The following is a 24826-nucleotide window of genomic DNA, read 5'->3' as shown; positions in this document are numbered from 1 at the left end:
ATGGCCATCCTTAGGACGCCTTCGGATGACAACCCCTGGGCAGGCTGTGGAAGAGACGGTGCCCTCCTGCAGAGTGGAAGTGTACGTCCCCTGGTTCAACCACGACCGACCACAGGATCCAGGGCATCCGAAACAGAATCCAAGAACGCCCATCGGACTCTGCACCCCCACTCTTGGCCACATATCCCGAAAATGGTCTCTTCCAAAAGACGAATGCCCCACTCTGATCAGGCACCCCTCTTCCCCAGAGCAAGACGGGGAAACACAGTCTACCTCCCTGGACGGATGACTGCGTTCGGAAGCAGAGGTCCGCAGACACCACGCAAGCGGACTCAGCCACCAAAGGATGCCCACAAAGGGCCAGTGGCAGCCACAGGGTTGGAACGAAACCTGCTCCCCCGAAACGAAAGGGGTCGTGAGAGAGACACACATACCTTGGGAAACCCCTTCCCTCTCGACTCCGACCAGGGACACCCAGGCACCTTCCCCCAGGAAAGAAACCCTCGGACGGACAGCCATACAGACGGTGGTTGCCAGATGGGGAGGCGGGGGCGGGCGTGCCCGGGACTGGGGAGGACAGAGACCCAACCCCTTGCCCCTGCAGCGGGTCGCAGAGACATCCTGCTGGTCAGCACAAGGAACGCTATCGAGTCACTCTTCTTGGAACCAAGGGGTGGGGTCATGTGAGAAAAACAGGACGGACAGACAGGTAAGATGGGATCCCTTTGCTGTGAAAATGCAATGGATCCCCATCTATCAGAGACCACGTAAAATACGTCCTGAGAAAAAAGAAACCCGGAAAACGAGCGTCCCAGCGTTCGGCAGAGAAGGTGTCAGGGTCGAGACTGCGGCCCCTCAGGAAAAGAGACAGGCTAAGGGACCCCGTGGATTCTGCCAAGATTTGCTAGCCTAGCCCCATCGGACCCGACCTAATGACCTGGCGTGGAGCACTTTATGAGTATGAAGACATGCTGATTTTTTAATTGATTACTTACCGAATTATTACCCTGCACCCATGGGTGCCATGCGGATCCACTCTGCTCTGCAACCGCATCGCCTCCCAGGCTGCACATCCCCAGGCCGGCACTTCCAACCCACTCCCACCCGAGATCTTGGGTCGGGAGAGACTTTGCCACGGATTTATCTATCCTTTTCCTTGGCTCTTCTTTCATACTATGTGTGTCTGTGTGTGTGTGTCTCGTGTGTGTGTGCATGCATGTATAAATAGATATATTTATATGTGTATATATATATATGTATAGAGAGAGAATGAGAGAGAGAGAGAGAGAGATTGCTTCATTTCTTTATCCATTCACCTCATTCATTTCAATTCCTCTTATTACTTGTCCATGGATGTGGGTGCCCCCTGCCCCATGGAGATGTGGTCTGGCCAGGGGTGGATCGCCCAACACAGCTCTTGCCCCAGCCCCGGCAGTGACCAGGAGATTCTTAAGCCTGGCAGCCACCTGGGAACTCCCTGAGAGCTTGCCTGATGAGACCAATCAAGCATCCTTAACGCCTCAGACCTGGTTTGGGTCAGGCCTCCATAGCCTGGCGCCCCGCTGACAAGGGAGGCCCCTCTCCCAGGGCACGAAGACATCTCCCTCCGCCTCTTGAGCGCACAAAGCACAGGGATTGGCGCAGCCGCCCTCCCTCATGCCACCCAAGCCCCCCACCGCTTGCTCAGCGCCACCCTCCTTCTCACCTACCTGAACCCCTGACGGGGAGGGGCTTGACCAGGGCCAGCTCACGGTCCAATCCCGAGGCTGTGTGTGTCTGGGCGCCTGCCTCGAGAGGACCCCAAGGCACGCCGGAGCCCAGGGAGTGCTTCAGGCCTTCGAACCCCACTGCCGCCCCCAACCAGGCTGCCCATCCACGTCCACATCCAGAAGGGACACACCTGTGCCCTCTGCCCGACTGAGGCACCTTGTCTTTTGTCTTTTTTTTTTTTTTTTTTTTTGTTGTTGTTGTTGTTGTTGCTATTTCTTGGGCCGCTCCCGCGGCATATGGAGGTTCCCAGGCTAGGGGTTGAATCGGAGCTGTAGCCACCGGCCTACGCCAGAACCACAGCAACGCGGGATCCGAGCCGCGTCTGCAGCCTACACCACAGCTCACGGCAACGCCGGATCGTTAACCCACTGAGCAAGGGCAGGGACCGAACCCTCAACCTCATGGTTCCTAGTCGGATTCGTTAACCACTGCGCCACGACGGGAACTCCCGACTGAGGCATCTTGCAGGAGAGAGTCCCTGGTGCCCAGGACACACCCGGAACTGCTCGGGTGCTTGCTGCGGGTTCCGCTCAAGACGCCATCAGCCCCAACGCGGAGCCTTGGAGCGCCCACCTGTTATAGGCTCCGAGCAGCACCTGGGGCCGGAAGGGACTCTGGCGCCCTCGTGTGGACACCGGCTCGAACAGCCCTTCTCAGGGTTTCCTGCTCTCTCTGGCTCAGCCCGTCCAGGGGCTGCACTGCCTGGGCCCATACGCGGGTAAGGTCTCCGTCCCCCGCTTTCCTGAAAGACTAAGACGTGCCCGTCCATGTGTGCTCTATCTCTCTCCAAGGCTTTCAGAGCCCAGAGGCCAACCTATGCCATGCCTCGCTGTGGAAACCCTCCTCTCCCAACCCATCAGGTCATGCCAGCCTTCTTCCATGTTTGCATGGACCTGCACTTGTGTATTTATGATGACAGGTGTGTAGGGATCGAACGATGGATGGTTTCTTAATTTTCCCCATAATTCCTTCCTTAGAACAGGAAAGTCTGGCCTCGTTTCTTTCCTTCTTTTTTTTTTTTTTTTTTTTTTTTTTTTTTTTGGTTCGGGTTCTCTCTGACCTCTCTCTTTCAAAATGTATTGACCCACCTGGAGCGAGCGTGAACGGTCTCCACATCGAGGTTTGCCAAGGCACAGTGTTTACCAAAATCAAAACAGAAACAAAACCAAACCATTCACCCAGGGGGCCACATGGGGTCTCCGTGAGTGCTTTCTTTTAATCAGTCAATACAGAGGGCATCAATACAGCGGCCTGAATATGCCCGACCTGGTTTAGGTCACGTGTTCACCCCAGGTGCTTAGACAGAAGAGAAGAGGCTTCCATGGAAAGAAAAAGATGGGGTTTCATAAGCCCTCTTGAGAGGCAATGCCCAGCGCTTGGCACCACTGTTCTCCCAAATATCAGTGTTTTGGCACCTCCCATGCACAAACCCCAGGTGCTTCACGTGCATCCCAAAACCCAGGTCCCGCTGAGCTTCCATAATTAACAGCTCAACCACCGAAACCAAGCCAAAGCAACACAAAACCAACAACCCAATTGAAAAATGGGCAAGAGACCTGCATAGACCTTTCCCGAAACCAGACAGACAGAGGGCATCAAGCCCCGGAACAATGACCACCACTCCTTCACAGAGAATCGCACATCACAACCAGGCCGAGGGTCCTCCTCGGCCCCCTCCCCGTGGCCACCCTTAGGACGTCTTCACATGACAAACCCTGGACAGGGTGTGGACAAGAAGGTGCCCTCCTACAGGGTGGGTGTGTAGGGTCATTTGGACAATCACTATGGACCACAGGATCCAGGGCATCAGAAGAAGAGCCCTAGCTGACCGTAGGACCCAGCATGTCCATGCTTGGGCACACATCCCGAAAATGTTCTCCTCCAAAAGGTAAATGCCCCGCTGTGTTCATGCAGCACCCTTCACCATGGCACGACATGGAAACCCATTCTACGTCCACGGACAGATGATTGGATTGGGAGGAGGATGTCCACATACACGATGGAAGCAGACTCAGCCACAGAAATACGCAAGAAAGATGCCTTTGGCAGCCACACCGTTGGAAAGAAACACTCTAGTACTCAACAAAATAGGTCTGAGAGAGACACACACACACCATGGGAAATGCCTTCCCCTCTGGTATCTTGCCCCTTCCTACAAGAAAGAAACTCATGGACTGCAATATAGAATTTTGGTTGCCAGATGGGAGGGGGAGGCAAAGGCCTGGGATCGGGAGGGCACTGGATCCAAGTGCTTGCCCTTGGAGCGGGTCAGCATAGACCTCCTGCTGTTTAGCAGAAGGAACGACACTAGGCACTCTTTGGGGACCCCAGTGGAGGGTCATGTGAGAAGAACAATATGGATATGCATGTGCAATGGGATGACTTTGTGGTTAAAAGTGAAATGGAGCCCCATATATCAGCGACAATCAAAAAGAAGTAATGATAAAAAAAACAAAAACACAAATGCGACAAAATCAGCAGCTCAGCATTCACGAGAGTAGGTGCCAGGATCGAGACCTCTGCCCCTGGGGAAAGGAGACAGGCACAAGGACTCTGGATCCTATCCAGATTTCCTAGCCTGGTGACCTCAGACCAGCCCTAATTACCTGGTGTGGACAAATGCATGACAATAGAAACTTTTTTATGTGTGATTTATTTACTCACTTCATTTCCTGCACATGTGCATCAGGCAGATACACTCTGCCCTGGAAATGCACCCACTGCAATGCTGGACATCCACCCGCTTGCCCTTCAAACCCTCTGCCACCCAGATATTGGGTCAGGAGAGCCTTTAGGATTGCTTTATCTATCCCTTTCCTTAGCTACTCTGGAGGAGAGAGAGAGAGAGAGTGTGTGTGTGTGTGTTTATATGTCTATATTTATGTAAGATATATATATAAATAGTGAGAGAGAGAGAGTGAGAGTTGTTGACTTACTCCTTTATCAATTAAGTTCATTCTTTTCTTTTTCCTTTTCATTTTCTTTTTTTCTTTTTTTTCTTTTTGGCTTTTTGCCTTTTCAAGGGCCACTCCCGAGGCATATGGAGGTACCCAGGCTAGGGGTCGAATCAGAGCTGTAGTCACCAGCCTACACCAGAGCCACAGCAATGTGGGATCCAAGCCACATCTGTGACCTACACCACAGCTCACAGCCATGCCGGATCGTTAACCCACTGAGCAAGGCCAGGGCTCGAACCTGCAACCTCATGGTTCCTAGTCGGATTCGTTAACCACTGAGCCATGACGGGAATGCCCAAGCTCATTCTTTTCAACCTCTGTTTTTATCAATCAATACAGTGGGGGGGGGGCTGCCACATGGAGATGTGTCTGGCCAGAGTTTGATCTCCCAATGCAGCTCTTGCCACAGCCACAGCAGTGACAAGGAGAGACTCCTAAGCTTGGCAGCCATGTGGCAACTCCCTGAGAGCTTGCTTGATGAGACCAATCAACCCAGCTTACTTCACAGGCCTGATTTCTGTCAGGCCTCCATAACCTGCTGCCACCCTAAAATGCGAGGCTCATCTCAAAAGAGGGACGTTCCACTAGGTCTCTTGAGCGAAAAAAAGCACAGGGATTAACACAGCTGCACACTGTAATGCCACCCAAATCCCCCATTCATTCATCGGCACCTGCCTGGATCTCCAAAGACCTACACACCAGAAAGTGAGGGACTTGAAAATGGCCATCTCACGATACAACAATGATGTGGTATGTGCCTCGGCTCCTGCCTCTGGAGGAACCCAAGGCATTCTGAAACCCAGGGGATCCCTCGAGAATTCTAAAGACTGCCACCCAACCAGGCTGCCAGTCTAAATCAAACACTGAAGGGACATCTGTGTCCTCTACCTGATATGAGGCGCCTAGGGGCAGAGTCCCAGGTGCCCAGAAAACAACCTCAAACCACTGGGTGCTTGCTGTTTGGTCCACCCAACACACCATTGACGCCAACCCTGAGTCTGCACCTGCAGCCTTGCAGCTGCACCTGGGTCCAGAAGGTCCTCTGGCGCCATCTTGTGGACATCTGCTCCAACAGCGACTGTCGGGTTGTCCTCCTGTCTCTGGGTCAGCAGCACCGTGGCTGCATAGTCTGGGGGGTAACATGATGGTTCGATTTCCTTCCTCCACTTTCTTGAAATACCAAGACGTGCCCTCCCAAGCGGGCTATTTCTCTCTCAAAGGCTTTCAGAGCCCTGAGGCCAATGTATCCCATGCCACAGCATTCAAATCCCCAGCTCCCGACCCATCATGTCATGAAAGCATTCTTCAATTTTATATATTCCTGCACTTATGCATTTGTGAAAATAGGTGTGTATATATGCGACTACTGATTTTTTCTTAATTTTCTGTTACACCTTCATACCAAAAATTCTTGCTACTTCTCTTTCTTTTTTCTCTTTCAATCTTTTTTTTTTCTTTTTGCCATTTCTTGGGCCACTCCCACGGCATATGGAGGGTCCCAGGCTAGAGGTCGAATCGGAGCCGTAGCCACCAGCCTACGCCAGAGCCACAGCCACGCGGGATCCGAGCCGCATCTGCAACCTACACCACAGCTCAAGGCAACACCGGATCCTTAACCCACTGATCGAGGGCAGGGATCGAACCTGCAACCTCATGGTTCCTAGTCGGATTCGTTAACCACTGCGCCACGACAGGAACTCCCGGGAGCTTTCTTTATGTCAATCAACCATCCTTAATTTTCCTGACCTGGCTTTAGGTCAGGTCATCATTCCAGGTGTATAGAGAAAACAAAAGACTCACTTGGAAAGAAAATGATGACGTTTGAGGAGGCCTCTTCAGAGAAAAACACAGGGATTAGTGCAGCTGCTCACCAACATACCACCATTTTACCACCTTGCATGCACAACCCTCAGGCACTTTATCCGGATCCCAAGGACAGGTCAGGCTTGTGTCTCAATACTACCAGCTTAGCACCTGATACCACCAACAGCAAAACAAAACCAACAACCCCACTGAAAAATGGGCAAAAGTCCTGAAGAGACATTTCCCTAAGCCAGATGTACAGAGGGAAGTGCCAGAGAAATAGATCACCGTCCCTCATTAGGGGAGAAATGTGAATCAAAACCACTCTGAAGTACCACCACACACTTGTCTGAATGGCAATTATTACTAAATCGACAAAAAATCCTGGAGAGGGAGTTCCCGTCGTGGCGCAGTGGTTAACGAATCCGACTAGGAACCATGGGGTTGTGAGTTCGGTCCCTGCCCTCAATCAGTGGGTTAAGGATCCGGCGTTGCCTTGAGCTGTGGTGTAGGTTGCAGATGCGGCTCGGATCCCGTGTGGCTGTGGCTCTGGCGTAGGCTGGTGGCTACGGCTCCGATTCGACTCCTAGCCTGGGAACCTCCATATACCATGGGAGCAGCCCAAGAAATGGCAAAACGACAAAAAAAAAAAATTCTGGAGAGGGTGTAGAGACATGGGTACCCTCCTACACTGGGAGTGTCTGTGTATGTTGGTACAAGCACTCTAGACAGCAGGGTCGAGGTAAGTTCCCAAAATAAAGATTCACAGTATTACCCAGCAATCTCTCTTTGGGGCATATATCCTGAAACATTTGCTTTTTAAAATCTTAAAGGATGAAGTTCCTGTCGTGGCTCCGTGGTTAACAAATCTGACGAGGGACCATGAGGTTGTGGGTTCGATCCCTGGCCTCGCTCAGTGGGTCAAGGATCTGGTGTTGCCGTGAGCTGTGGTGTAGGTCGCAGGCTCTGCTCAGATCTGATGTCGCTGTGGCGGTGGTGTAGGCTGGCGCCACAGCTCCCTTGGACCCCTAGCCTGGGAACCTCCATGTGCCACAGATGAGGCCCTAGAAAAGACAAAAAATGTATAAATAAAATAAAATAAAATGTTAAATGCCCTGCTATGTTCATTTCAGCACTCTTCACAAGAGCCAAGACAGGGAAATGAAATGTCCATCAAAAATGAATGGATTGGGTAGACGTTATACATGCAAAATGGAACACAACTCAGCCATAAAGTAAGAACCAAAAAATGCCATTCACAGTCACATGGATGGAATTAGCATCACCCATACTAAGTGAAATAAATTAGACAGAGAAAGGCAAATACTTCTATCTAACAAATGGCCCAAATGAAGCCTTCTGCAGAGAAGAAACTCAAGGACTGGAAAACAGGATTTTGGTCACCAGACTGGAGGGGACTGCGTGGGATGCCTGTAATTTGGCAGGTAAGAAACGCAAACTCTCGCACTTGTGGTGGGTAAGAAATAAGATCCTGCTGTGCGGCACAGGTAACTGTTATCTAGTCACTTATTTATTTATTTATTTATTTATTTGTCTTTTTGCCATTTCTTGGGCCGCTCCCACGGCATATGGAGGTTCCCTGGCTAGGGGTCGAATCGGAGCTGTAGCCACCGGCCTACGCCAGAGCCACAGCAACGCAGGATCCGAGCCGCGTCTGCGACCTACACCACAGCTCAGGGCAACGCCAGAACCTTGACCCACTGAGCAAGGGCAGGGATCAAACCCGCAACCTCATGGTTCCTAGTCGGATTCGTTAACCACTGCGCCACGACGGGAACTCCATAGTCACTTATTTAAAGCAAGGTGGAGGATAACGTGAGAAAAAGACTCTGCATATAGATGTCAGCTTCACGTTGCTGTCAAAGAGCAATTGAGCACTATAAATCAGCTAAAATTGAAATAAAAAATGATTTAAAAAATCCAAAATTGGAGTTCCCGTCGTGGCGCAGTGGTTAAGGAATCCGACTAGGAAACATGAGGTTGCGGGTTCGGTCCCTGCCCTTGCTCAGTGGGTTAATGATCCGGCGTTGCCGTGAGCTGTGGTGTAGGTTGCAGACTCGGCTCGGATCCCGCGTTGCTGTGGCTCTGGCGTAGGCCGGTGGCTACAGCTCCGATTCAACCCCTAGCCTGGGAACCTCCATATGCCGAAGGAGCGGCCTAAGAAATAGCAACAACAACAACAAAAAAAAGACAAAAAAACAAAAGACAAAAAAAAAAAAAAATCCAAAATTGCTGGCTGAGCATACGCCAGAGAAGGTGTCTGAGTCCAGACTAAAAACAAGCAAGGAGTTCCCGTCGTGGCTCAGTGGTTAACGAATCTGACTGGGAACCATGAGGTTGGTTGCGGGTTCGATCCCTGGCCTTGCTCAGTGGGTCAAGGATCCGATGTTGCCGTGAGCTGCGGTGTAGGCCGCAGATGTGGCTCAGATCCTGCGTTGCTGTGGCTCTGGCGTAGGCCCGCGGCTACAGCTCCAATTTGACCCTAGTCTGGGAACCTCCATATGCCACGAGAGCAGCCCAAGATAATGGCAAAAAGACAAAAAAAAAAAAAAAAAAAAAAAAAAAAAAACAAGCAAACTTACTCCTTGGAACCTGTCAAGATTTCTCAGAAATATAACTTAAGAGCAAAAGTCATTACCTAGTGTGTATGAATTTCTATGTTAACATATATATTTTTTTTTTTTTTTTGCTTACCTATTTTTCTGCAATTTTTGCGGCCTGCAGATACTGTCAGGCCAGGAATTGAATCCACACCATGACTGTATAACCCTAGGCTCATATATAAAACCCTCCGCCACCAGAGGAATATTGTCAGGAGATCCTTTATCATTGCCGTATCCATCAATTACCTTAGCTGCTCTGTAGGAATATATATACCTACTAATTGACTTCATCAATTGAGCTGTGTTCATTCCAGCACTATTCAAAATAGCAAGACATGGAATCAAACTCAGTGGCCATTGACAGATCAATGGATTAGGAAGATGTTTTACATACAAACAATGGAATACTGCGCAGCCATAAAAAAGAACGAAAATGTCATTCAGAGCCCAATAGATTTAATGAGAAACTCCCATACTAAGTGAAATTTGTCCAAAAGAGAGAGAGAAATACCAGAGGATACCCCTTCTATCTTTAATGTAACAAATGGCACAACTGAAGCTTTCTACAGAGAAGAAAATCATTGACTGGAAATCTGACTTGTGGTTGCCAAACTAGGGGCGGGTGTCAGAAGGACTGGGATTTGGGGGGTCAAATATCCAATCTTCTGTACTTGGGAGTGTGTCATCAATGAGATCCTGCTGTTTAGCACAGGGAACTATATAGTCACATTTTTTTGGAACAAGGTGGAGTAGAATGAAAGAAAAAAAATCATGTATATGCATGTAGGACTGGATCACTTTGCTATTTAAGAGAAATTGAGCACTATATATCAGCTAGAATGGGAATAAAAAATGATTTTAAAAACTAACCAAAATTACTGGCTCAGTGTTCACCAGAGAAGGTGTCTAGGTCCAGACTCCTGCTTCTCTAGAACAAATCGGGCGACCTGACTCGGCTGAGCCTCTCAAGCTTTCTTAGTGATGTTACTTGTGACCAGAAGTCATCGCCTAGTTTGTATGAGTTTATTTCTACATCGACATTTTCATTTATTTACTTACCTATTTTCTGCACCTATTTTTGGTGTGAAGACACTGTCAGGCCAGCAAATGAATCCACGCCACTGCTGTACAACCCTAGGCTCGTCCTTAAAACCCTCCGCCACCAGAGGAAAAGCATCACGAGATCCTTTATTATTGCCGTATCCATCAATTCACTTAACTACTCTGTAGGAATATAATGAGTGTGTGTATACGTGTGTGTGTGTGTATACGTGTGTGTGAGTGTGTGTGTTTACTGACTTCTTTATCAACTGAGCCCATTCTTTTGAATATCTATTATTATTTATTTATTTATTTGGGTGCAACCTGTGACATTCGGATGTTGTCTGGCCAGGGTTTGAGCTCCCATCACAGGTCCTACTACAGCCACAGCAGGGACAGAAAGAGACCCTCAAGTCCACTGGTCACTGTGTGTGCTGCGCTGAGGCCCCAGTCACTGGGTGGTGGCGGAGGGGCGGCCGCTGCAAGACGGCAGACCTGTTGCTCCTCCAGGAGGACCTGCAGGTTCACGCAGATGGATACCTGGACCTTGTCTCCCAAGATGAAATACTGATGCCACTGGGGTGATTAGACAATTATGCTCCAACTGAGAATGTACACAACAGACAAAGGGTGGCCCAGGGTCTGCTGGGTACCCCGAAGGAACTCCGCAATAATGAGAGAGATTGTGTGGCTGTTTTGGAAAGAATCAGCTGATGACTCAGAGCCCAATGTGCAAGCAGAGATGAGGGAGCAGTTGCCGCATACTGCCCTGTGTTGTCAAGAAAACCGACCTTTCATCTCGTACGTGTTTTCCAAAGCCTGGCTGCCCCTGGTGGTGCGGTATCTGGCCGATCAGAATGATGAAGTAAGAAAAATGAGTCAGGTAGACTTCCCGCTCTGCTGGAGCAGGAGTTAATCGAGCAGTTCAACGTGGAGACCAAGGTGGGGCCCCGTCCTCGCTGAACTGACCGTCCCAGACAGCAACGATGGGAAGATGGAAGCTGGGGCCCGCACGTGCCAAATGGCTCCCACGGCCAGGAAGGGCATCGCAAAAGGTCTTGTCTTGCCCCAGTTTTGTGAGATGTGCTTTGCCAGCAGGATGGTCCACGTTCAAAAGGTCTTTGCTTCCAACTTTGGAGATATTTGCAGTGTAGTTGGCAGCACGCTCCTGAGGACATGCTTCTGCCCAGGTTTTTCCAGCTTTGCTCTGCCAGTGTGCAGGGCATCTGCAAGGCTGGTGCTGGGTGCTTCCTGATGGTTCCCTGTGCGACATGTCCCAAAATTCGACAGACTAAACTGTCAGCCCTACTTATTAATTCAATCCGTGAGCCTTCACGTTGGGTCTGCCAAGCAGCTTTTCAGTCTCTGGGACCTTTCACATCTCCTGTTGCTAATCCATCTAGCTCTGGCCAGTATTTTAAAGAAGAAAGCAAAAGTTCTGAAGATCCATCAGGAGAAGACAAAAATAGAATCAGAGACCAAGAGACCCTGGAGAATGCTGAGCTCAGGCCAGAGGAAGCTCCTGCAGTGCTGGCTGTTAACAGCACCAGCGTGGCCCTGGAGGGCATGATGACAGGAGGGGCCACGCTGTGTGCTAGGCAGCCCCCCGGGGAAATGCGTGCCCCACTCTCTGCCTTATCCTCAGAAGCCCATCCAGAGGCTGCCAGCAACAAGGGAAGGGCAGCCTGAGAACTGCAGGTCCTCGTGGTGGTCAGAGGGGGACCCCAACACATAGGATCTGCCCCTCCCGGACCAGTACTTTGTCAACTCCTTCCACTTCTGGAGGACTCCGATCCCCGACATCCCTCTGGACATGGAGCTGGAGCAGGGCACCAGGAACACGCCCAGCCCCGAGGCAGCCAAAGAGCTGCCTGAAGTCCCTGCCCCTGGTTCCACCACCATCACCTTGGCTGTCAGGAAGGAGCTTGAGGAGCTCATAGAAAACCCTGAGGCGGACAGCAATGACCCTGACCCGAAGGCACAGGTGGATACGCGGGCCACTGCCCTGCCTGCTTCCAGCCCGGATGCCCCTGATGAGGCCTGCGAGGCCACCAGAAGAGCCCTCAGGAGGAACCGGCTGTGGACGGGGCCACGACGCCCCCAGGCCACTCATCAGGAAGGCTGTGGAGAGCCTGGGCTCCGCCCTGTGCTGCATTCATGACGATTCAGACTTGAGCACGAGCAGCCACTCTTGCTCTGATGAGGAAAGTTGGTCTAAGGTGCAGGACACGGTGTCCCAGACCCTGCTGGGTCAGTATTTGTCAGTGACCAACCCTCCCAGGTGCAGACGGTGGACACGGAGATGGCCAAGCGCTGCGCCTGTGGCCTCCTGGCTGTGGCACTGACGCTGGGCCAGCAGAGCTGGCACTGCCTCGGGGAGACCTACGGGGCCCTGGCCGCCGACCTGCAGAGCCATGTTTGGAGAACACAGGCCTTCTCTATCCACGAGTTCACTGCCATCCTTGGACTTCAGTTGACAGCTGCAGACCTGGCTCCAGTATTTAATGGATTTTTTTTTCTTTTTTTGCTATTTCTTCGGGCCGCTCCCACGGCATATGGAGGGTCCCAGGCTAGGGGTCGAATCGGAGCTGTAGCCACTGGCCTACGCCAGAGCCACAGCAACGCGGGATCCGAGCCGAGTCTGCAACCTACACCACAGCTCACGGCAATGCCGGATCCTTAACCCACTGAGAAAGGGCAGGGACCGAACCCGCAACCTCATGGTTCCTAGTCGGATTCCTTAACCACTGCGCCATGACGGGAACTCCTATTTAATGGATTTTTAAAAGACCTCAATGAGGTGAGGATAGGCGTCCTTAAACACTTGCATGGTTTTCTGAAGCTTCTTCCTATTGACAAAAGAAGACAATATCAGTATCAGGAGTTTGGGGTGACATATAGCCGTCAAAATTGGTGGTTTTGAGCTGAGCTGGCTGAACGGCTGGTTTACTCCTAGAACTGTACAGCCCCAGAGGTGTCTATGGCTGCTTGTGCTCCACTGTCCTGAGCCTGTGTGCACATAAAGCATCTTGCATCAGCTGGATTTCCTGCAAGCTGGTCAGCGAGATGGTGCACAAGCATCACCACGCCACACCGCCCCCCCTCAGAGTGGGCCTCGTCGTGAGCTGGTGGACATCTTTAGCCGCTGCCCATGCTGGTCAGGGCGCCAGGCGCTGGTCTTCATCTGCCAGGCTGTCACTGAAGATGACTGCCTTGCCAGAGACCAGTGTGCTCTGCCTCTGATGCCACACCCGCTTACCTTGGCCGATGGCAGGATGCCAAATGGATGCGTGCTGCTTGCAAAAACCTTAAGACAGACTCTACTAGAAAAAGAGTATTTTCTCACCTCTATTCCACAGGAGGCTGTGGAATAGACCATCGCAGCTCTTCAGATGGCTCATGACAGAGATGTTAAGTATTTGCTGAGTCTCCATGTCCCGATTCTTTGTCATGCTGGTCATGACCCAAAGGTAATTTATGCTTACGTGTAAATTACGTATGGCAGGCATTTTCTACTTAATCATGATTGGCTCGGAAATGCAACTTCATCTCCCATGATGTACATACCAGGCCCTCTGGGTAGGGCCGCAGTATTTAATAAAGCTGTTCAGCCACTGTGCACAAGTTCTCCCGTCCAAAGAAAATGTATTATGAAAATCAAAAAAAAAAAAAAATGACCGTCTCAACAACCAATACAACCCAACAGCAAACCAAAACCAACAACCAAATTGAAAACTGGGCAAAAGACCTGAATAGACATTTTCCTAAACCAGATATGCAGAGAGCAACTATCGCCAGAATAAAATGATCAACATCACTTACAAGGAGAGAAATGCAGGTGTTCCCGTCGTGGCGCAGTGGTTAACGAATCCGACTAGGAACCATGAGGTTGCGGGTTCGGTCCCTGCCCTCGCTCAGTGGGTTAACGATCCGGCGTTGCCGTGAGCTGTGGTGTAGGTCGCAGACGCGGCTCGGATCCCGCGTGGCTGTGGCCCTGGAGTAGGCCAGTGGCTACAGCTCCGATTCAACTCCTAGCCTGGGAACCTCCATATGCTGTAGAAGCGGCCCAAAGAAATAGCAAAAAGACAAAAAAAAAAAAAAAACAAGGAAAGAAATGAAAATCCACACCAGTCTGAGGTACCAACCCACACCTGTCCCCATGGCCATCCTGAGTAAGTCTGCAAACAAATCCTGGAGAGAGTGTAGAGAAGCAGGTGCAGTCTTACAGTGGGGGTGGCTATGTGGATGGGTACAGTGACAATGGACAACAGAATCCAACTAACTCTGATAAATAAATATACAACCATCATATGACCTAGCGGTCCCATTCTTGGGCATTTATCCCGAAAAAGTTCTTTTAAAAAATTTAAATGCCCCGTTACGTTCATGCAGCACTATTCACAATAGCAAGACATGGAAACAAAATCAATGTCCTTCAACAGATGAATGGGTTAGGAATATGTTGTAGATACACGTATTTCAATACTACTCAGCCATCAAAAAGAACCAAAAATGCAAACCGCAGCCAAATTGATGGAACTAGAATCTCTCATACTAAGTGAAGTACATCTGAAAAAGACAGACAAATACCCTAGGACACCCCTTCTATCTGCTATGAAAGGAAAGGCACAAAAGAACCCTCTAGAGAAAAGAAACTCATGGACCGGAAAACAGATTTGTGTTGTTGCCAGATTGGGGAGGGAGGTTTTAGGAAAAACTGGCACTTTGTAGGTAATAGATGCAAACTCTTGCACTTTTTGTGGGTAAGCAACGCGCTCACGCTATATGGCACTGGGAAATATTTCTAGTCACTTTTTCTGAAACGAGATGGAGGATAATGTGAGAAAAAGCATATATATATATACACCTGTAAGAATGGATCATTTTACTGTTAAAAAGTAGTAGACAGGGCACTATAAATCAGCTTTAATTGAAGTAAAAAATGATTTAAAAAATTACCAGCTCAGCGTTCACCTGAGAAGGTGCCTGGGTCCAGACACCTGCCTCTCGAGAAAAAAAAAAAAAAAAAAAAAAAGGCAGTCTGACTCCACTGAACCTGTCAAGATTTCTTAGCAATGTTACATTCAACCAGCACTAAGTATCTCTGGGGCATGAATATTTTTATATATTAACATCTTTATTTCCTTCCTTATTTATTTCTCTGGACCTGTTTATAGCATGTAGATACTATGGGGCCAGTAATTGAATCCATGCCACTGCTGCTACTACCCCAGGCTCGTACATAAAACACCGTGCCACCACAAGGGTAGTGTCAGGAGATCCTTTATTATTCCTTTATATAACAATTCACTTAGCTACCCTGTAAGAATGTATATATGTATTCATTAACTTCTTGATCAATTGATTTCATTCTTTTAAATATGTATTCTTCTTTGGTTTTTGTCTTTGTTTTTGCTTTTTAGGGCTGCATCTGCAGCATATGGAGGTTCTCAGGCTAGGGGTCAAATAGGAGCTACAGATGCCAGCCTAAGCCACAGCCACAGCATCACAAGATCCGAGCCACATCTGTGACCTACACCACAGCTCATGGCAACACCGGACCCTTAAGCCACTGACCAAGGCCAGGGATTGAACCCGCAACTCATGGTTCCTAGTCAGATTTGTTTCTGCTGCACCATGGTAGGAATTCTTAAATATCTATTCTTATTTATGCATTTATTTGGGTGCTAACTGTGACACTGGGTTGTGGTCTGGCCAGGCGTTAGTCTCCCTGTGCAGCTCTTACCACAGCCACTGCATTGACAGAGACAGGCTCTTAAGCTAGGCAACAACGGGGAACTCCCTGAGAGCTTTCTTGATGATATCAATCAGCACTCCTTAATTCATCAGACCTGGTTTGGTTCAGACCTCAGTACCCTGGTGCCATACTGAAAAGAGAGGCTCACCTGGAAAGGCAAGAAGAAAGTGTTGCTAGGTCTATTCAGAAAGAAAAAAAAAAATCACAGAGATTAGCACAGCTGCCCAGCAAAATGCCACCAAAGTCCGAATCCATTATCAGCACCAGCCTCTCTCCAAATATCTAAACCCCCAACACTCAAGGGCTTGAAATTTGCCATGTCACAATTCAACGCAGATGCTGTGTGGGTGTCAGCTCCTGCCTCTGGAGGAACCCAAGGCATTCCAAAACCCAGGGGATCCCTCCAGCCTTCTAAACACACTGCCACCTGACCAGGCTGCCAATCTACATCAAGTGCTGAAGGGACACCTGTGTCCTCCTCTGGGAGCCGCAGCCCAACACAGCTTCTCCCTGATGGAGCCCAACCGGCAGCCCCCAGACCCCAAGACCCCCAAGGCCACACACAGCCACGCTCTGCTTTGGAGCAGAGAGTCCCAGGTGCCCAGAAAACAACCCAAAACCCCTGGGTGCTTGCTGTGGGTTCCACCCAACACGCCATCAACCGCACCTCTCAGCCTGCACCTGCAGCCTCAGAGACACACCAGGGTCCGGAAGGTCCTCTGGCGCCGTCTGGTGGACATCTGCTCTAACAGCAACTGTCGGGTTTCCCTTCTCTCTCTGGTTCAGCAGCCCCAGGGCTCCACTGGCCCCTGGGAAATATACTGGTTGCCCTTCTTCCTCGACTGTCTTTAAGCACCAAAAAGGGCCCTACGAAGTGGGCTGATTCTCTCTCCAAGGCGTTCAGAGAACTGAAGCCAACCAACCCCACACCACTCTGATCAAACCCTCCCCTTCTGAGCCATCCTGTCATGGCAGCCTTGTTCCCTTATTTAGAGAGGGATGCACTTACGTATTTATGTATGTAGGGGTGTGTGGGTGTGTGTAACTATGGATTTTTCTGAACTTAGCAACTGTTATCCATTCATTCATAGAATAAAGTCTTGATTGTTTTCTTTTTTTTTTCCATTTTCTCTTTCCCTCATTCTTTCTCACTATATTGACCCCAGATGAAGTGCGCATGAGTTGTCTGCCTATCAATGGTTTTCAATCCACAGAGCTTTCTAAACACACTGCAGCGTCAAAGACAGATCCTTAATCCAGGGAGCAAGGAGGAATATCTCAGAGAGCTTTCTTTATATCCCTCTACTGTCCTTAATTCACTAGACTGGGCTTTTGGTCAGGTCTTAGTACCAGGTGTCCAGAAAGAATAAAAGAGAGTCACATGGCAGGAAAAGGACAGAGTCTCAGGAGACCTCCTGAGAGAAGAAGCCCAGGGATGAGCACTGCTGTTCACCAAAATATCACCATTTTACGACCTCTCAATGCAAAACCTGCAGGCACTTAATCTGGATCCCAAACCCCAGGTCAGGCTGGGGTTTCAAAATTATCAACTCAACAACTGATACCGCTCAACAGCCAATAAACCCTAAACACCCAAATGAAAAATGGGCAAAAGACATAACTAGATATTTCTCCAAACATGATAGACAGGTGGCCAACAAGCACAGGAAAAAATGATAGTCATCACTCATTAGGAAAGAAATGCAAATCAACACTACTAGGAGGTACTGCCGCCCACCTCTCAGAATGGCCATCATTAGTAAGTCTACAAGTAACGAATACTGGAGAGGGTGTGGAGAAAAGGGTACCCTCCTACAGTGTAGATGGGTGTGTAAATTGGTACAACCACTCTGGAGGTTAACTCAGAAAAATCAATATTGATGGAACCTATGACCCAGGAATCCCACCACTGGGCATATGTCAGGACAAATGTTCCTTGAAAAAGGTACATGACCCCCTGTGTTCAGCGCAGCACGCTTCCCAACAGCCTAGACGTGGAAACAGACTGAATGTGCTTTGACGGATGAATGGATTCAGAAACTGTTGTACATATACCCAATGGAATACTACTCAGCCTCAGAAAAGAACAAAAATGCCATTTGCAGCCACATTGACGGAACTAGAAACCCTCATACCAAGGAAGTAAGTCTGAAAGATAAAGGCAAATACCCTAAGATATCACCTCTCTCTGGAATCTAACATATGGCACAAATGAACCTTTCCCCAGAAAAGAAACTCAAGGACCGGCAAACAGATTTCTGCTTGCCAAAGGCGAGGGGTCCGTGTGTGAAGGACTGGGAGTCTGGTGTTAATAGATTCAGACTCTTGCACTTGGGGTGGGTAAGCCACAAGATCCTGCTGCATAGCGCAGGGAACTATATCCAGTCACTTGTGATGGAACACGATGGAAGATAATGTTGGGAAAAGAATATGGATGTACCTGTATGCCTGGATCACGTTGCTGTAAAAAACTACTTGACAGGCAGAGCACTATAAATCAGTTATACGGGGGGAAAAAATCCTTTTAAAGAACCCACAAAATTACCAGGTCCAGACTCCTGCCTCCTGAGAAAAAACAACAGGCAATCTGACCCCATCGAACATGTCAAAATTTCTTGCCAATGTGACACCCACCCAGAAGTAATTATCTCTGGTGTACTGATTTATTTATTTACATCTTCATGTATTTATTTTTCTGGACCCACTTGTGGCAGGCAGATATTGTCTAACCAGGTCTGGAATCCAGGCCACAGCTGTTACTCACCCAGGCTCATCCTTAAAACCTTCTGCCACCACAAGGATAATGTCAGCAGATCCTTTTTTAATGCTTTGTCTTGCAACTCACTTAGCGTCTATAGCAATGGATATATGTAATTATGGACTTTAATCAATGGATCTCGTTCTTTTAAATATGTATTTTCATTTATTCATTTTTGGGGGTGGCCCCTGTAACTTTGGGAAGGTGTCTGGCCAGGTTTGGATCTCCCAATGCAGCTTGCTCTTGCCACAGCCACAGCAGTGACAGAGGCAGACTCTTATGCCAGGCAGATCCAAGGGAACTCCCTGAGAGCTTTCTTGATATCAATCAACACTGCTTAACTCATCAGACTTGGTTTTGGTCAGGCCTCCATACCCGGGCGCCCTACTCAAAAGAGGCTGATATGGCAAGACAAGAAGGAACTTTCACCAGGCCTCTGAGTGAAAAAACACAGGGGTTGGCACACAAAATGCCGCCAGAGTCCACCATCCATTCATCAGCATCGGCCTCTATCCTGATACCTAAACCCCCGACATCAGGGGCTTGGAAATGGCCAGCTCACAATTCCACACAGAGGCATCCTGAAACCCAATGAATCCCTCCAGCATTCGCAACACACTGCCACCTGCCCAGGCTGCCAATACACATGAAATGCTGAAGGGACACCTGTGTCCGCTGCCTGTCATGAGACATCTTGAAGCAGAGAGTCCCAGGTGCCCCCAAACAACCCCAGACCTCCGGGTGCTTGCTGTGGGTTCTGCCAGCGCACCATCGTCCCTGACTCTGAGCCTCGACGTGCAGACGTGGGGCGGCACCTGGGGCCGGAGGGGACGCTGGCGCCCTCGTGTGGACACCTGTTCTAACAGCAACTCTCAGATTTTCCCCCGGGGCTGCACTGGCCATGAGCAGTAATATGCTGGTTGGATTGCCTTCCTCCATTTTCTTTAAATACCAAGTAGTGCCCTTCCAAATGGGCTGTTTCTCTCTCCAAGGCTTTCAGGGCATTGAAGCCAACTGACCCCATGCGCCCCTGATCAAACACTTAGCTTCCGAGCCATCATGTCGTGACAGCCTTGTTCCATTAGGGACACATGCATTCACTGAGGCATTTGTGGATATAGGCGTGTGTCTATGTAACTCTTGATTTATACGCTTAACTTTCCAGGTTTTACTCCTTCATTTGTACGATAAAGTCTTGCTTCCTTTCCTTCTTGTTTCTCTCTTTCCTCCCCTCCCCCCCCTTTTTTTTTTCGGTCTTTTTTCCATTTCTGGGGCTGCTCTCACGGTATATGGAGGTTCCCAGGCTAGGGGTCGAATCGGAGCTGTAGCCACCAGCCTACACCACAGCCCCAGCAACGCCGGATCTGAGCCACGTCTGCAACCTACACCACAGCTCACAGCAACGCAAGATCCTAAACCCACTGAGCAAGGCCAGGGATCGAACCCGCAACCTCATGGTTCCTAGTGGGGTTCGTTAACCACTGCACCACGACGGGAACTCCCATTCTTTCCTTCTTGCTTACCTTATGGACCACACCTGAAGCAAGCGTGAGTTGTCTGCCCATCATGGGTATTCAAACCACACAGGCGACCAAACCCACCGCAGCAACAAAAACAGATCCTTTCCCCAGGGAGCCAGGCGGGAGCTCCACGAGAGCTTTCTTTATATCAATATAGCAGGCCTGGCTTTAGATCACGACTTCATACCAGGTGTATAGAGGGGACGAAAGAGGCTCACATGGCAAGAAAAGGACAGACTTTCAGGAGACCTCCTGAGAGAAGAAGCCCAGGGATGAGCACAGCTGCTCACCAAAATATCACCGTTTACCCACCTTCCACGCACAACCCGCAGGCACTTGACCCGGATCCCAAACCCCAGGTCAGGCTGGGTTTCAAATTTACCAGTTTAACAACTGATACAACTCAAGAGCACAAAAAAACAAGCCAAGTGAAAAATGGGCAAAGACCTGAATAGATATTCCTCCAAACACGTTATACAGCTGGCGCACAAGCCCAGGAAAAAATGACCACCATCTCTCATTATGAGAGAAATGTAAATCAAAATGAGTATGAGCTGCCACCTCACGCCTGTCAGAATGGCCAGCCTCCTTAGGTCTACAAGCAGCAAATCCTGGAGAGGGTATGGAGAAAATGGTGCCCTCCCACAGTGTGCATGGGTATGTAAATTGGCACAACCACTACAGAAAGCAGTATGGAGGTTCCTCAGGAAATTAAATATCTAACGAGCCTAGGACCAAGCAATCCTACACTTGGACATGTATCTGCACAAAACCTTCCCTCAAACAGCTACATGCACCACCATGTTCATCGCAGCACTATTCACAACAGACACAGACACAACCTAAATGTCCACCGAGAACGAGTGGTTTAAGAAGACGTGGTACATACACCCAATGGAATACTACTCAGCCATTAAAAAGAACAAAATAATGCCACTCGCAGCAACTTGGATGCAAACAGAAAGTCTCCTACTAAGTGAAGTCGGTCAGAAAGAGAAAGACAAATACCATAAGATATCACTTATATCTGGAATGGAGCATAAGGTACAAATGAACCTTTCCACAGAAAAGAAAAAACTCAAGGATTTGCAAACAGACTTGTGGTTGCCCATGGGGAGGTGAAAGGTGTGGGAGACTGGGAGTTTGGGGCTAAGAGATGCAAACAATTGCATTTGGGGTGAGTAAGCCATGAAAGCCTCCTGTATAGCATAGGGAACCATATCTAGTCACTTGTGATGGAGAATGAGGTGACAAGAAGGGTATGTATATACATACGTAAGACTGGGTCACCCCGCTGTACAGTAGACATTGACAGAGCACTGTCCATGAACCACAAGGTGAAAAAAAAATAGAAAACCCAAATTACTACGGCAGGGTTCACAAGAGGTGGTTCCTGGCTCCAGACTCCTCCCTCTCAACACAAAAGTGGCCATCTGACCCCAGCAGATCTGTCAAGCTTTCTCACCACTGTGACACCCGACCAGGCTGCAAATCCACATCCAATGCTGAGAGACACCCGTGTCCTCTGCCTGACAGGAGGCACCTTGGCCCAGAGAGTCCCAGGTGCCCTGAATTTCTGCGTGCTTGCTGGGGCTTCCACCATACACCTCATCAACCCCATCCCTGAGCCTGGACCTTGCGGCCTGGGAACTGCCCGTGGGCCCGGAAGGTACCCTGGAGACGTCTTCCAGACACACCTGCCATCACAGCAAGTCTCAGGCCTTCCTTCTTCTTGTCTCCATCAGCTGCCCTGGGGGCTGCACTGGCCTTGGCAAGCCTGTGACTTTTTTTTTTTTTTCTGCTTTTTAGGGCCGCACCCATGGCATGTGGAGGTTCCCAGGCTAGGGGTCTCATCGGAGCTACAGCTGCCGGCCTACACCACAGCCACAGCCACGCCAGATTTGAGCCGCATCTGTGACCTACACCACAGCTCACAGCAACGCCTGGTCCTTAACCCACTGAGTGAAGCCAAGCATCGAACCTGCGTTCTCATGAATGCTAGTCAGGTTCATTTCCACTGAGCCATGACGGGAACTCCACAGTGGGTCTCATTAAAGGCAGATAGAAGCTGGATTACAGAGACCTCAGAGTCAGCCCAGAAAACCCAAAGCAGTGGCTGGACACCAGCATGTTGAGGGGGCAAGTTGAAGCCCATCCCTAAGGGTGCCTGCTGCACACGGCCCCTCAGGTTCTCACACCTGCACATGGGGGGAATTTCAACCCTGACTGAGGACTTTTTTTTTTTCTGCTTTTTAGGGCTGCACCTGAGGCATATAGAGGTTCCTAAGCTAGGGGTCAAATGGGAGCTGTAGCTGCCAGCAGCGCTGGCTCTTTAACCCACTGAGCAAGGTCAGGGATTGAACCTGCAACCTCATGGTTCGTAGTGGGATTCGTTTCTGCTGCTATGCCACGACGGGAACTCCGGGGGATCTTTAACGCTGCTGCACACTGGCTGCACGCTGGGCTATTGAAGAAGCCGCCAGTTACTCAGAGAAAAGCCAGCAAGGACATTCCCTGGGCCGGTGAACAATCCAGAGGTTGGTTAGAGGTGGGATGACGTCTCCCATGCAGCCGGCAGCCCCCACAAGGAGCGTCTCACTGAGGAGCCGATGGACCGTCAATGCGGAGCCGTCTCAGAGGAGAGGCTATCGGATGCTGGTCCTGAGCCTCATCCACCCTCCGCAGGTAAAGCACCTGCGTGTGTGCAGAGACTTCAAACACCTGAAGAAAGGGCTTGACGCCCTGCCTGTGACAGCACACTGGCCCAGTTGGTGTCTGCACACCAGGAGGGACGGTCCTGACCGGGAGGAGGCGGCGGGGGATCACTTCTAGAAGCTTTCCATTTGCCTGCCTGAGTTACCCCTCCTCTCTGGGTCCCCACTGCCTTTGTTCTGACTTGCTCACCTCTTGCCCCGGGGAGAAATTTCAGCGGCAGCTACAGGCGACACGTCCTCTTCCTCTGCAGTGGGAGACCCAGCAACGCTGGCAAAAGGTCCAGCAGAAGCCCAATCAGACCGGGCCACCCATAAAGCGATGACCTCTCTCGCTCCCTCCCACCAGCCCAGCCCCGTGGCGGCTGGCGACGCAGCAAGGACACAGGTACAGCTGCAGAGGCGCTTGTCTAGAGGGGCTGTTTATACAGACCTCAATGCAGCACACCTGGGAAGGGCTAGCCTGACGGGGCAGGCTGCCCAGGTCAGCCAATCCTCACCCACCAGGGGCTCATGGTGGCAGGAAGTGGGCCTTGCTGCACCAGCCAAGCCCAAGGAACAGGTGTGGCTTCTAAGGGTCAGGAGAGACCCAGGGCCGCAGGGCTAGCTTGTTTTCTAATCATTTTAACTGGCCCATGAGTGGAAGCCAATTTCAAGAAATCTTTTCCTCATGAGAGGGAGCCAGGAGTCAGGGAGGAGGGGTGGGGAGTGGAAATATGGCCATGTACCCCCGTGCAGTGGAAGCCTCTGGAACACCTGGTGGAGGGAGGCTGCACACAGTGAAGCCCAGGCTTGCCGGCCTGCCCAGGAGCTGCTGTTGGTTAGTTCAGCTTCAGCTCTGAGGGGCTCAGGGTCCGCTCTGAGCATCAGGTGGGCTGCGGGTGGTCAGCAGGGAGGGCTCTGTGCATGGTTCCTGTGCCAAGCCCTGCCGCGGTGCCTGCCCAGAAGGACCCTGTGTCCTGTGAGCCCTGGGGGGCTGCTGGGTTCCTGCCCACGTGAGCCCCATGCACTGGGCAGGGCATGTGAATGAGCATCCTCTCTCTGCAGCAGGCACAGACAGGGCTGCTTAGCACACATCTCTCCTGGGCAGCGATGCGATGGGATGAGATGTGAGCCAGCAGATGCTGCAGGTCCTTGGACCCCCACCCAGGCTCACCCAGAGTGACATGTTCAGTAATTAGGTCCTGGCTGCCATGCGGCACGAGGGGGGCCCCGTGGGTACCCCTAGCTGCATCCTCCTGACACCATGGAGGCTTCCACAGGACAGAGCAAACAGTCTGCCCTGGGTTGGTGGCAGCTCTTGGTGACCCTGAAGGAGTCACAGGAGGGAGGGGAGTGGGCTCCCAGGCAGAGGCATGGGGCTGGGGACCGAGGAGGTCTTTCTGGGTCTGAGCTGGGAATGGACGAGTAGGTGGTGAGTGTGACCCCGGAGAGCTGCCCTGGTGACATGAGGCTGAACTCACTTCAGGGCGACAAGCTTCCTGGGTGACCCTAAAACAGGATTGTAATCCGAATCCCAGTGGAGGGAAGGTGTGCAAAGTGAGTCCCCCCAAGAGGAGGCTGTGTGAGCCAGTCCCCTCAGAGGGGGGGACATGGAACCTGCCGGGAGTGGGCTGTCACCCTGGGTGGGTGGAGGGGGCAGATCCCACATCTGTGCTTCTGGGTGTTTCTTGGCTTCTTGGGGCCTCAGCTTCTCAGTCTGCTCTTGGGGTGACGGAAGCACGGACTGACTAGGAATTTGCTCATATCGGGGGAGAAAGGGCCTGGTGGAAATCTCCCAGGATGCCACCCTCAGGGGATTGCAGGTCCCATTTCCCACAGAAGGAACTTCAGGGTCAGGAAAGCCAACCCGAGCAGACTCACAGCAGAGCCCGGGGATGGGCT

General features: G+C 50.5%; 1 pseudogene; it reads left to right on the top strand.

Moving 5' to 3' along the window:
* Positions 1–23063, top strand: LOC106504184 (serine/threonine-protein phosphatase 4 regulatory subunit 1-like; annotated as a pseudogene).
* Positions 23064–24826: the final 1763 nt, after the last annotated feature.

This window comes from Sus scrofa, chromosome 3, assembly GCF_054392235.1.
Source record: "Sus scrofa isolate SSC_HxYL_T2T_F1_AM1 chromosome 3, Sscrofa_HxYL_maternal_Yorkshire_Landrace_v2.0, whole genome shotgun sequence".
In the NCBI taxonomy this organism is placed as follows: Eukaryota; Metazoa; Chordata; class Mammalia; order Artiodactyla; family Suidae; genus Sus; species Sus scrofa.
Note: the sequence above shows the minus strand (reverse complement) of the source record. Positions and strands in the feature narration are given on the sequence as shown.